Raw genomic sequence first — 15,091 nt, forward strand, 5'->3', positions numbered from 1 at the left:
ACATTCTAAATGTATAATTTCTTAAATTTTGCCACTATAACATTATAAATTCTTAATTTCTTAAATGTTTTCACATTAACATTCTAAAGTACTTTTAAAATATTTTTTTAAATTCAAAACATTTGGAATTTAATTATATTTCTTTATTTTAATTTTTAATAAAATTTTCTTGTAATTATGTAATTTAAATTTTTTAAATTTTATGTGTGAATTATATATATTATAGACCTTTAAATTTTAATATTTTTTCTATATAATATTTTTTCAAAATAATAAGATTTAAATAATAAAAAATAAAAAAAATTATGAACCGAGTTCTCATGACCCGAAAATACAAGTACTCGGGTTTTACGAGTACCTGATTTATGGATACTCAGATGTAATGGGCTGGGACTTTGGAAACACAAAGGCCATGAGCCATTACTGCAAATCTGATACACTGACTTATGAAGTTGTCATCTCCCTGTTTCATAAACTTGAGCGGAATGTCATCCAAGTAGCAGGGAACCACGGCACTCCCGTTTCCAGTGGACGGTAAACTTGCATTGAGGTTGTTTACATTGGAGGGCCTGCACATTGCAAAGCTCAGCACACACCTTACATGGAGGGCAATTCCATGTGTTTCTTCACAACACTGAGTAAATGTTTATGATTGAAAGTATAGAAGTTGATTCCAACCTTCATGCATTGGACATCCCCAATAGCACAATTGGAATGAGATTTTTATAATGTGTAATAATCATTTTTTATAATAGTTAAACAAATTACTATAAAATCTAATTTTTTTGCTTTAAGAGTTGACTGGTAATGAAATTAAATGATTGAGAAAAAAGTTTATAAATTAATACCTTTGGTGTTCATGCATTGTGATTGTCAAGCGAAAATAATCACTATAAAAATATAACTTTGCATTGGGATGACAAAGACCTTTTCATGGCTGAATTCACTCGTCGAGGGAAAGAAGCCATATCCGAATTCATAACAAGCAGTGAAAACGAAGGCAAACCCATCACGAGCATTGTCTACTCTTTGCTCCTTCAGTGGGTGACGGAGGTGGCGCGTGAACATGACATCCCAACGACGGTCCTTTGGATTCAACCCGCCACGGTGTTCGACATCTACTACTTTTACTTTAATGGATATGAATCCGCCATTAAAGCCCAAGCTAATGACTCCATATCCAAATCCGAGTGTTCCATAAAATTACCAGGGCTGCCGCCACTCTCCGGCCACGACGTTCCCTCGTTTTTCAACGCTTCGAACGCTTACCATTCGGCACTGTCGATGTTCCAAGAGCTAATGGAAGTTCTAGCCGATGAACCCAACGCTAGAATCCTCGTTAACACCTTCGATGCCATTGAACAGTTCAAAATGATCGCCGTTGGACCCTTAATCCAATCATCTTTGGATAGTACATTAAGAGCCGACATTTTCCAGTGCAACTCAAACGATTATCTCCAATGGCTAAACTCGAAACCAAAATCAAGTGTCGTTTACGTATCATTCGGGGGCATCGCCGTTTTAGCAAGACAACAAATGGATGAAATCGCTCGAGCTTTGATATCCAGTGGGCGGTGAGAAACCAGAAAGCTAGAGGAGAAGAAGAGACAGAAGAAGATAAACTGAGTTGCGGAGAAGAATTAGAGCAGTTCGGGATGATAGTCCCATGGTGTTCACAAGTAGAAGTTCTGTCTCATCCATCGTTGGGTTGCTTCGTGACTCATTGCGGGTGGAGCTCGACGTTGGATAGCTTGGTCGTTGGCGTGCCGACGGTGGCGTTTCCTCAGTGTTCCGATCAAGCGACGAATGCGAAGCTCGACGGTAGCATTCACGCTATACCAAAAAATAATTCCGATGAGACTCTAATTCAACCAATAATTTTTTCAAGAACCTATAACAGCAAATCAACCGGGTAATATAAATTACATTATTTGGTATTAGGTAAGCAACAGCTGTATCTTTTGGTGGTATTCCCATTTATTTATTAAATTTTTTTAAAATAAAAATATAAACTAATATAAATTCATTACATTGAAATAAAAATGAATTTTCTTTAAAATTATTGAAATATATACTCACACAATAAATCACGGCATAATAAATGGAAGATTCTTGGTCTTAAATTCAGGTAAAACACGAAAGTCGTCTTATAAAAAAAATACAGCTATTTTTCTTTAAATAGAAAAATACTAATTGAATACATTAATAAACTAAATTAAAAAATATTATTAGAATTGGACCGATTAGTTAATTTAGAAATTAATAGTTTGACTAATTTAATCCATAATATAAATTAGATATAAAATGGTATTATAAATCTATAAATATAAAAAATCAGAATAAAGAAACTTTAAAAATCAGCTGAAAATTTTAAATATATATTATTTTATAAATATTATTGAACTAACGATTTAATGATTGGATCAAAATTGATACTATAATTGATTTTATTTTTGGGTAAACTACGCATTTAGTATCTACATTATCAATTTTGATTCGTTTTAGTACCTAAATCTTTAATTTTTTTCAAAATCATATATAACATTTAGTTTTTGTTTTGTTTCATTTCCTTGCTATTAAAAATTTAACTGAGCTTTTCCACTTGATATTTTTGTAGGTAAATTACATCATTCATCACTTAATTATCCTCTCACTCCTATTTGATCATTAAAGTTTAAAATTTTTAATTTAACTACTCAACTTTCAAATTACTCGTGTTTTAATCAATCTAATTTATTTTATTAATAATATTGTGTGACATAATAATTTTTATTAATATATAATTAAAATAAAAAATAAATACACAATGTAAAAAGTTAATTAAATTCTAACTTAAATAAGGGTGAAAAGTTAATTAAATAATGAATGACATGAAAAAGTGTAAAGTTGTTAAAATTCTAACTTTTATTAAAATTTATTTATTTTTAAAATTTAAAATTGTCATTTAAAAAAATGGGTAAATTCACGAGATAATGTTCTCGAATTTTTTTTCCACGATATGGTGCACATCATAGATTAATTGCTGGAATGGGGTGAATTCAACAGTGATTGCCATAGGACGCCATGCAATCCAGGCGACCTTGGAGGACGCCATGCAATCCTGGCGACATACGGGGTGACATACGAGGGTGACATACGAGCCATATACGAGTCATACGAGCCAATGGGGAGGATGCAACGAGGCAATGGGGAGCATGCAGGAATAGAGAGCCAATGGGGAGCATGCAACGAGCCATATACGAGCCCACGGGGAGCATGCAGGAATAGAGAGCCAATGGGGAGCATGCAACGAGCCATATACGAGCCAATGGGGAGCATGCAGGAATAGAGAGCCAATGGGGAGCATGCAACGAGCCATATACGAGCCATGCAGGAATAGAGAGGTCGCCATGCAGCCTAGGCGACCTTGTAGGTCGCCATGTAGTCCCGGCGACCTTGTAGGTCGCCATGTAGTCCCGGCGACCTTGTAGGTCGCCATGTAGTCCCGGCGCCATTCCATCATCCATGCACATGCACAGCCACATAGCCACATAGATTCCTTCACGTGCTCCCCGCTGCATTGCCTACACCTCCCAATTCACGTGCTCCCCGCTGCATGCCTACACCTCCCAATGCATGCATGTGAACCATTTGAGGCATGTGAACCATTTGATTATTGGTACAATAATTGAACGCGTGAAATCAGCTGCAATTGTACAATTGGTGAAATAATTGAGGCCTCAGCCGGTTATAAAAGAAAGAAAGAAAGGGAGAAGAGATTGCAGAAGAAAGGGAGAAGAGATTGCAGCCGAGAAAGAAAGAAAGAAAGGGAGAAAGGAAAGGAAGAAAGGGAGAAAGGAAAGTAAGAAGAAGAAAGGGAGATAAGGTAAATTTTTTATATTTAAATTAGTTTATTATTATAAATGTTTAATTTGTTAGTTTAGGGTTTAGGGTTAAACAAAAGAAGTTAATTAGTTTGTTAGTTTAGGGTTATATGATTGTTAGTTTAAGTTATAGTATACATAAATTAAAAATTATTTAATTAGTATATGTTTGATAGTTATATAGTTAAAAATAATTAATTAGTTTGTATTGTTAATAGTTAGTTATATAAAAAAAATTATTTAATTAGTTTGTGTTAGTTAAATAGTTAAGTTATATTTGTTTGTTGAATTTATATTATATAAAATTAGTTAGTAAGTTTATTAATAGTATATTATAATGAAAAATAGTTTATTAGTTAGTTTTAGTTATATAAAGAATATTTTATTAGTTGTTTAAGGGTTTAGCGTTTACGTTTAACTTATATTTAAAAAGTTTAGTTTGTTAGTTTATTAGTTTATTATATTATATGTTATTATATTAAAGTTTAGTGTTGTAAATTAGTTAGTTAGTTTATATTAGATTATATTAAATGATTTTTTAAATATTGTTGTTTAATTTTTTTTACAGATTCATTCTAATGGCTGACCAAATTCCACTGTTGAGGCTTGACAATGAACATATTTCAAGTCATTTGGGAATAATGGTGAATAAAATATTTGTTTAATGAATTATAATTAATAAATATTTGAATATTATTTTATGATTGTGATAATTTTTTTGAAATATTTAATTGTAGGAGGACGAGCAGCGAGTCCTTCGTCTTCGACTACATAAAGTGCCCAAGCCACACCCACTAATAGAAGAAAATTTGCAAGAGGCTGGATTTTGGTATATAACATTTGTGCGAGATTACAAGTTGGTCCCAGGTTTGATCAGTGCGTTGATTGAACGTTGGAGACCAGAAACGCACACGTTTCATTTGCCGTGTGGCGAATGCACGATAACTTTGGAGGATGTAGCAATGCAACTCGGGGTCCAAACTAATGGGATGCCGGTGGTAATGTCACATGAGTTTAATAAGGTGGAACAACTTTGCAACTTGTTTCTTGGGAAAGCGCCCGTACCACCAGAGTGTAAAGGGTGGCGGGTGAGGTTGTCATGGTTGAAGAATGAATTTCAACTTCAATCAAATAGTACGGAGCACGAAATTATATATGCAACACGAGCATATATTACAATTGATTGGGGGAATTTTGATGCCTGATAAATCCGGTAGTTATGTTCACACTCAGTATCTTCTTTTTTTAACAAATTTTGAGAATTGTAGGCAATATAGCTGGGGTTCGGCGATATTGGCGTTCTTGTATCGTGAGATGTGCAAGGCGTCATTAGTCGTGAATGATAATAATACAGTAGAAATCGGTGGATGTCTGTTGCTGCTACAATCATGGGCTTGGCATAGACTTCCGTTTTTGACACCGATTAGTCGGACTGCGGTTGACTTTCCACTTGCCGGAAGGTAATATGAATCCTCTATTTTAATATAAAATATTAATTAAAAAATATTTATTTTGATTAAAATTATTGAACAAAATGTCTCTATTTTTGTTTTGATTGATATACAGATGGAGGCATAAAATTGAAGGCACAGGGTTGGTGCACAACAACATTAAAGAGTTCAGGTTGAAGATCGACATTAAGGCCAAAAAGGAGGTATGCATAATTTGTATTTTTTTTAATTATTATTTAAATTAACTATATTATTTGATTTAAATAAATTTTATTGTTTTTGTAATTTTACAGTTTAATTGGAGACCATACATGAATGAAGAATTATTTGCGTTGATACCGCACGATATTTTAGATGGGTTTCAATATTGGTGTGCTGTTACACCATTGATCAATTTTGCTTTTGTTGAGATCCAATTTGGGGATAGAGTGCTGAGGCAATTCCACTTCCACCAACCTATTCCGCGGAGTCCATGGGCTCATGACCTCCTCCAAAACTTAGATGGTCGTCGTCCAGTGAATTGGGTTGAGACGCATGACGACCTGCACAGATTTGATGGTCGTCGTAAAGAAAGCGTTAATTGGGTTGAGAAGCATGTAACCTACATTAATGCTTGGAACAATAGGGCTTCATTCATGCCAACTCTTGACGCCATTCAAGACGACGACTTTAATTTTGAGACTTCGGCTTACCTTGCTTATTTTTTGGATAATGGAAAGCCGTTCCTCACAACAATAGTAGAGAGGCGGCAATTTTTGAGGTTTAAGAAAAGATTTGGTAAAGCTGAATTATCTCTACCGAGTGGGAGTGGGAGTTCATCTCTACAAACTGAAGCGGAAATGACCGATGTGGATAATAGCGCACCACAATCGTTGCATCACGCAGTTGATGATTCTACTGGCCCGGCATACATACCAGAGTTTGTGCAACCTGAGGCACCCATCTATTCTCCTACGTTTTCGTCGACGTATGACTTTGAACACATGACAGTTCAAATACCCCCAATGAATGAGGGGGATGGGTACAATACTCCTGAGCCACAACGGCCACAACGTATCAGACGTCCGCCCCGACATTATCATTCAACAACCCCGACATCGACAACAATTGTAAACTCGTTTGCTATTTATTACAAATTATTTATTAAAATTAGACTACTTTTTTTAACCTTAACAATGATTTTTAGTATCAAATCATTACTAGTATCAAATAATTAGTATTAAATCATTATTATAAATAATTACTAAATAATAACATAATAATTATTATAAAATCATTATTATAATGATTATTATCAAATCATTACTAAATCATCAAATCATTAAATATTTAAATCATTATTAAATCATTTTTATAATGATTATTACTAAATCATTACTATAATGATTATTATCAAATCATTACTAATCATCAAATCATTAAATATTTAAATCATTATTAAATCATTTTTATAATGATTATTACTAAATCATTATTAATGATTATTATCAAATCATTACTATAATGATTATCAAATCATTACTAAATCATCAAATCATTAAATATTTAAATCATTATTAAATCATTTTTATAATGATTAATAAATACATAGAAATACATATATGATTACTAATGATGAGGCCTATATCTTGGTAAATTAGGACAATTGTTTTTTGAATGGCCTTCACCTCTACATAATCCGCATCTCTTTGCTTGACCTCTCTCTTTAGCATGAAAATCCATACTGGTATGAATTCGAGTGGACTCAGGTCGACCCTTTGGACTTCTGCGAAGCATTGGATTTGGTAGCCATTCATCATGATCCTTTTTGGGCCAATATGATTCATTCGGGATCTGTCTGAACACATAGCTGTAGACATTTAATATCCTACGTAGTGGAAGCATTCATCAACATAAGTGTATGCGCTTACACCAGCATACATACATGCAGCGACTGCATGAGCACATGGATATTTCCATGCCTGAAAACGACCACAATCACACCATTTGTGTCGTAAATCAACTCTAAATGTTTGGTCTTCTCCTCCGACGTTACGACGTATGCACGACACGACAAAAGTATGACCAACTCGGTCGAAATTATGAACAACCATTGATGTTGCCAATCGCTCATTTGCTTCCATTGATTCCACCACTGTAGGAGCCCAAGTTTTACCTCTATTTATGAGACTCTCAATTTCCTTGCCTTTGTCCGACCAAACTTTACCCAGTCTAAAGTACGTCTCTTTCACCACACTCGCTATTGGGAGATGGCGTGTACCTTTTAGTACCGAATTAATGGCCTCAACAAGGTTTGTGGTCATATGTCCGTATCTCCGACCTTCATCGTATGCTTGCGACCATTTTTCCCGCGGTATTTTGAAGCCCACTTCCAAACACGCTGATCATCGTAAAATACCTTCAAATTCTCCAATCTCTTGTCAAAATTTGGTCGACGTAGTTCGTATCCTGTTCCATAATATATTGTGTTAAACCGCAATTAAAAAACCACGTAAAAAATACACAAATATTGAAAAAACTTACCCATGCTGACTATCTCGCTACGAATATGTGCGTTATGAAACTGGTCGATACTATTCTTGCCAATATGACGGATACAAAATGTCGGATATGCATACGGAGGTATCCAACGACTTCCTGGTCGTTCAATTGCCGCCAAAATACCCGTTCCTCTATCGGATATCAAGCAAACTCCATCTTCACGAACGACATATTGACGTAGATTGGTCAGAAAGAAATCCCAAGCCTCTGTGTCTCTCCCTCAACAATGGCGAATGCAATTGGGAAGATATTTCGCTCACCATCTTGAGCAACTGCCATCAAAAGTACATGCCTATATTGACCATACAACCACGTACCATCTACTTGGATCATACGTTTGCAAAATGGAAATCCTTCAATACATGCCTTGAATGCCCAAAATAGTCTATGAAATATTTTCTTCCCTGGCAGAAGTTGACCTTCTTCGTCATATGCGGGCATGGTTTGAGACTTCACTATAGTTCCTGGGATAAATCGCTTCATTGCTTGTAGCAAATGTGGTAGCTCATTGTACGATGTATCCCAATCTCCATACGTCAACTTCATTGCCTTCATTTTCGCATTCCACACCTTGCCATATTTTACTTGATATCCAAATTGGCTTCGAATAGATGCAGCTAACACTGAACAAGATATCCTTGGATCCTTTTCAACCATCGCCTTCACGTATTCACATATTACATCGGAGTCCAATAGTCGGTGGTCTTGTTCGATGGAGTTTCGCAAACATGTGTGCGAACCATTGTACCTCGTGATGACCCAAACATCGTGCCTTTGATTTTTCGACACTCTGATCTTCCACTTGCACTCTGGGCCATATTTTACACACTTTGCGTATAGGGTTTTCTGGTTGGACTCTGCAACATGGACATCAACATGGCATTTGATGCAGTACTCTTTAATCGCCAGCGTAGCTTCATTTTTTCCTCTGAATTGCACCCCAACTGAAAATTCACCAGAATTATCGAATGATTCAGTCATTTGGTACGGAGGTAAATGTGGCATGTCTGGGAATTCAGGTGCCCTCATTGCATCATAATCTATCTCGTACATGTGAGGAGTAGCTTCATACGGTGTCGGAACTTCATCAATTGCACCTCCACCAAAAATATTTTCGTCGCCGCCCAAAACGGGTTCTTCAGTTTCTTCATCTTCGCTTGAATCATCATGAATTTCTCCCCATCGATTTTCAGCGTCATTATCAACAACCAATTCCGGTATGTTTCTCGTCTCATACTCTGCTGCTGTAGATGTCCCCCGACTTCATTTACACTTTCCAATAGTGCCATAAAACTGTTCGGGAACCTGTATGTCGGCTCCTCAAACTGACTATAAAAGCCATTTCAGATGGATTTTGAGCCACACCTCTTGATGACCCAGGAACATCACATATGTTACGCACATCAACAAATAATTCAATAACTGCTATATTGGTTGACTCATGTAATCCAACCATGGTTCCAATATCATCATCTTCTTCAAGTGGAACTGCAGCATATCTGACTGGGTTAGAGCATATCATAAACCTATACCTCAAACCATCAACTGCAGCTCGAATTTTTCTTTCTATCTTATGCTTCATTTCTATAAATGTGATGTCTTTTTCGAACATCATATTTATTGGTTTTTCAGACTGAAAACTACTCCGACCTCATTTTCCATAATCTGTCCATTATAATGGACAATCGTGAAAAAGTTGCTGCTCATTTTCTCTACAAATAAAAAAAATTAATTTAGATTAAAAAATTAGATAAGATAATTTCATAAATTATTAAATATAATATAATATATATATTAATGATCAAATAAAATTTATTATTTAACTTGATTGATTGCTTACTAATAAACCTAATAATGATTTGATAATTACTATTAATCTAATGATTTGATATTTAATGATTTAATAATAATATGATTTAGTCATAATCACTAATAATTATTTATATATTTAATGATTTTGATTTGATACTAATCATTTAGTAATTATTACTAATAATAATGATTAGTTTGATAATATTTTTTATTTTTTAAAAATATCAAACAAATTTATTAGGCAAAACTGTCGATATACTGTTCTCGAAATAATTATTTCGCGAGATAATGCGTTGTCCGGATTATTTCATTCAATTAATTTTTACTTCTTACTAATATACACATACAATGTAAATTAAACAATTTATTTTTAAAACAACACTAAATATTTTTAAACACAATATTTTTAAAACGGAAATTATCTCGCACAAATTAGTTTATATAATATAATATAAACTTACTAACTAACTAATTTACACATACACAACAACAAAAAATGGACAACAAAAATAATAAATTACTCACGTCTTTATGCCTTCTTCCTTTACTTTTTTTCCTGCCTTGTTTCTTTCTTCGAATCAATCTGTACGTGGGCAAATATTGTGAAATAATGTCATGTATGTGTAAACAAAATATTTATTTAAACAACAATAGCTCCCACAAATTAATTTTATATAATCTAATATTATAATATACCTTAAACTAATAACTATTTCTTTATTATAATAACTTAGTTAAAATAACAAACTAATTAAGCACTAATTAATTTTTTTATAATATAACTTCAACTTCAACGAACAACCTAATATACGTTTAAAGACACATACAAATTAATAAATATTTTTTATATTTAATAACTTAAACTAAGAAACTAATTAACTAATTTTTTATAATATAATATAACTTAAACTAATAAACTAATATAATATAACTTAAACTAACAAACTAATAATTTATACTAACAAACTAATTAACTAGATTTTAATTTTACCCTAAACCCGAAACTAACAAACTAATAATTTCATATATTAAACTAAATTAAACAATAAAAAATTACCTCACGAAATATGTTTGAGCCTTTATCTTCTTTTCTTCTTCTTCCTTTTCTTTCTCTCGGCAAAGTTTATTTGCCGGTTCTGCTTGTGCTTCTACCCTAAACACCATATCCTTTATATATATAAAGCAACTGAGCGTTGGACAGAGTCATTAAATTTGATTGTTGAAGCAAATAATATTAGCATTGTCGTCTAACTATTGAGCATTGAAAGGCTGACAGCTAAATTAACGCTGCAATAACGCAACAACACATACAGCTACGGGTGCAGGAATCTCAGCTATGATGCAACGCATGCATGCAGCAGCTACGGACCAGACCTTGGTCGTCGAGACTCCATGGCGACCTACCGACCACGCCGCCGTGACCTACACCGTTCGACGTGCATGGCCATGCACAGTTCCCACGTCCCATGCACAGCATGCATCTGCATGACCATGCACAGCATGCATCCCCTCCCCCCATGCATTCCCACGGCCCATGATTTTTGCAAAATATGCACAGGCGCCATGCAATATACCTTGGAGGTCGCCCGGATTGCATGGCGACCTCCAAGGTCGCCTGGATTGCATGGCGACCTCCAAGGTCGCCTGGATTGCATGGCGTCCTATGGCGATCACTGTAATTCACCCCATTCCAGCAATTAATCTATGATGTGCACCATATCGTGAAAAAAAAAATTCGAGAACATTATCTCGTGAATTTACCCTAAAAAAATAATCGATACATACACAATGTATATATTATTAATTGAATAAAATTTTGTTAACATATAATTTTATAATATAAATATAATTTTATAATTATGTATATGCATAATTTTCTCTTTTCCTCGCAGTTAAATAGTAACTGTTTTGGGTAAATTCACGAGATAATGTTCTCGAATTTTTTTTTTCACGATATGGTGCACATCATAGATTAATTGCTGGAATGGGGTGAATTACAGTGATCGCCATAGGACGCCATGCAATCCAGGCGACCTTGGAGGTCGCCATGCAATCCAGGCGACCTTGGAGGTCGCCATGCAATCCGGGCGACCTCCAAGGTATATTGCATGGCGCCTGTGCATATTTTGCAAAAATCATGGGCCGTGGGAATGCATGGGGGAGGGGATGCATGCTGTGCATGGTCATGCAGATGCATGCTGTGCATGGGACGTGGGAACTGTGCATGGCCATGCACGTCGAACGGTGTAGGTCACGGCGGCGTGGTCGGTAGGTCGCCATGGAGTCTCGGCGACCAAGGTCTGGTCCGTAGCTGCTGCATGCATGCGTTGCATCATAGCTGAGATTCCTGCACCCGTAGCTGTATGTGTTGTTGCGTTATTGCAGCGTTAATTTAGCTGTCAGCCTTTCAATGCTCAATAGTTAGACGACAATGCTAATATTATTTGCTTCAACAATCAAATTTAATGACTCTGTCCAACGCTCAGTTGCTTTATATATATAAGGATATGGTGTTTAGGGTAGAAGCACAAGCAGAACCGGCAAATATAAACTTTGCCGAGAGAAAGAAAAGGAAGAAGAAGAAAAAAGATAAAGGCTCAAACATATTTCGTGAGGTAATTTTTTTATTGTTTAATTTAGTTTAATATATGAAATTATTAGTTTGTTAGTTTCGGGTTTAGGGTAAAATTAAAATCTAGTTAATTAGTTTGTTAGTATAAATTATTAGTTTGTTAGTTTAAGTTATATTATATTAGTTTATTAGTTTAAGTTATATATTATATTATATAAAAAATTAGTTAATTAGTTTCTTAGTTTAAGTTATTAAATATAAAAAATATTTATTAATTGTATGTGTCTTTAAACGTATATTAGGTTGTTCGTTGAAGTTGAAGTTATATTATAAAAAATTAATTAGTGCTTAATTAGTTTGTTATTTTAACTAAGTTATATTATAATAAAGAAATAGTTTATTAGTTTAAGGTATATTATAATATATTAGATTATATAAAATTAATTTGTGGGAGCTATTGTTGTTTAAATAAATATTTTGTTTACACATACATGACATTATTTCACAATATTTGCCCACGTACAGATTGATTCGAAGAAAGAAACAAGGCAGGAAAAAAAGTAAAGGAAGAAGGCATAAAGACGTGAGTAATTTATTATTTTTTGTTGTCCATTTTTTGTTGTTGTGTATGTGTAAATTAGTTAGTTAGTAAGTTTATATTATATTATATAAACTAATTTGTGCGAGATAATTTCCGTTTTAAAAAATTGTGTTTAAAATATTTAGTGTTGTTTTAAAAATAAATTGTTTAATTTACATTGTATGTGTATATTAGTAAGAAGTAAAAATTAATTGAATGAAATAATCCGGACAACGCATTATCTCGCGAAATAATTATTTCGAGAACAGTATATCGACAGTTTTGCCTAATAAATTTGTTTGATATTTTTAAAAAATAAAAATATTATCAAACTAATCATTATTATTAGTAATAATTACTAAATGATAGTATCAAATCAAAATCATTAATATTTATAATAAATAATTATTAGTGATTATGACTAAATCATATTATTATTAAATCATTAAATATCAAATCATTAGATTAATAGTAATTATCAAATCATTATTAGGTTTATTAGTAAGCAATCAATCAAGTTAAATAATAAATTTTATTTGATCATTAATATAATAGTATATTATATTATTTAATAATTTATGAAATTATCTTATCTAATTTTTTAATCTAAATTAATTTTTTTTTATTTGTAGAGAAAATGAGCAGCAACTTTTTCACGATTGTCCATTATAATGGACAGATTATGGAAAATGAGGTCGGAGTAGTTTTTCAGTCTGAAAAACCAATAAATATGATGTTCAAAAAAGACATCACATTTATAGAAATGAAGCATAAGATAGAAAGAAAAATTCGAGCTGCAGTTGATGGTTTGAGGTATAGGTTTATGATATGCTCTAACCCAGTCAGATATGCTGCAGTTCCACTTGAAGAAGATGATGATATTGGAACCATGGTTGGATTACATGAGTCAACCAATATAGCAGTTATTGAATTATTTGTTGATGTGCGTAACATATGTGATTTCCTGGGTCATCAAGAGGTGTGGCTCAAAATCCATCTGAAATGGCTTTATATAGTCAGTTTGAGGAGCCGACATACAGGTTCCCGAACAGTTTTATGGCACTATTGGAAAGTGTAAATGAAGTCGGGGGGACATCTACAGCAGCAGAGTATGAGACGAGAAACATACCGGAATTGGTTGTTGATGACGCTGAAAATCGATGGGGAGAAATTCATGATGATTCAAGCGAAGATGAAGAAACTGAAGAACCCGTTTTGGGCGGCGACGAAAATATTTTTGGTGGAGGTGCAATTGATGAAGTTCCGACACCGTATGAAGCTACTCCTCACATGTACGAGATAGATTATGATGCAATGAGGGCACCTGAATTCCCAGACATGCCACATTTACCTCCGTACCAAATGACTGAATCATTCGATAATTCTGGTGAATTTTCAGTTGGGGTGCAATTCAGAGGAAAAAATGAAGCTACGCTGGCGATTAAAGAGTACTGCATCAAATGCCATGTTGATGTCCATGTTGCAGAGTCCAACCAGAAAACCCTATACGCAAAGTGTGTAAAATATGGCCCAGAGTGCAAGTGGAAGATCAGAGTGTCGAAAAATCAAAGGCACGATGTTTGGGTCATCACGAGGTACAATGGTTCGCACACATGTTTGCGAAACTCCATCGAACAAGACCACCGACTATTGGACTCCGATGTAATATGTGAATACGTGAAGGCGATGGTTGAAAAGGATCCAAGGATATCTTGTTCAGTGTTAGCTGCATCTATTCGAAGCCAATTTGGATATCAAGTAAAATATGGCAAGGTGTGGAATGCGAAAATGAAGGCAATGAAGTTGACGTATGGAGATTGGGATACATCGTACAATGAGCTACCACATTTGCTACAAGCAATGAAGCGATTTATCCCAGGAACTATAGTGAAGTCTCAAACCATGCCCGCATATGACGAAGAAGGTCAACTTCTGCCAGGGAAGAAAATATTTCATAGACTATTTTGGGCATTCAAGGCATGTATTGAAGGATTTCCATTTTGCAAACGTATGATCCAAGTAGATGGTACGTGGTTGTATGGTCAATATAGGCATGTACTTTTGATGGCAGTTGCTCAAGATGGTGAGCGAAATATCTTCCCAATTGCATTCGCCATTGTTGAGGGAGAGACAACAGAGGCTTGGGATTTCTTTCTGACCAATCTACGTCAATATGTCGTTCGTGAAGATGGAGTTTGCTTGATATCCGATAGAGGAACGGGTATTTTGGCGGCAATTGAACGACCAGGAAGTCGTTGGATACCTCCGTATG

The 15,091-nt window shown here is 34.3% G+C and overlaps 1 pseudogene; it reads left to right on the top strand.

The window, feature by feature from the left end:
- The first annotated feature begins 382 nt into the window (after positions 1-382).
- On the top strand, positions 383-1,916 carry LOC120218674 (annotated as a pseudogene).
- Positions 1,917-15,091: the final 13,175 nt, after the last annotated feature.

The sequence above is a fragment of the Hibiscus syriacus genome, unplaced genomic scaffold, assembly GCF_006381635.1.
Source record: "Hibiscus syriacus cultivar Baekdansim isolate YM2019G1 unplaced genomic scaffold, ASM638163v2 tig00000778_pilon, whole genome shotgun sequence".
Taxonomy (NCBI): Eukaryota; Viridiplantae; Streptophyta; class Magnoliopsida; order Malvales; family Malvaceae; genus Hibiscus; species Hibiscus syriacus.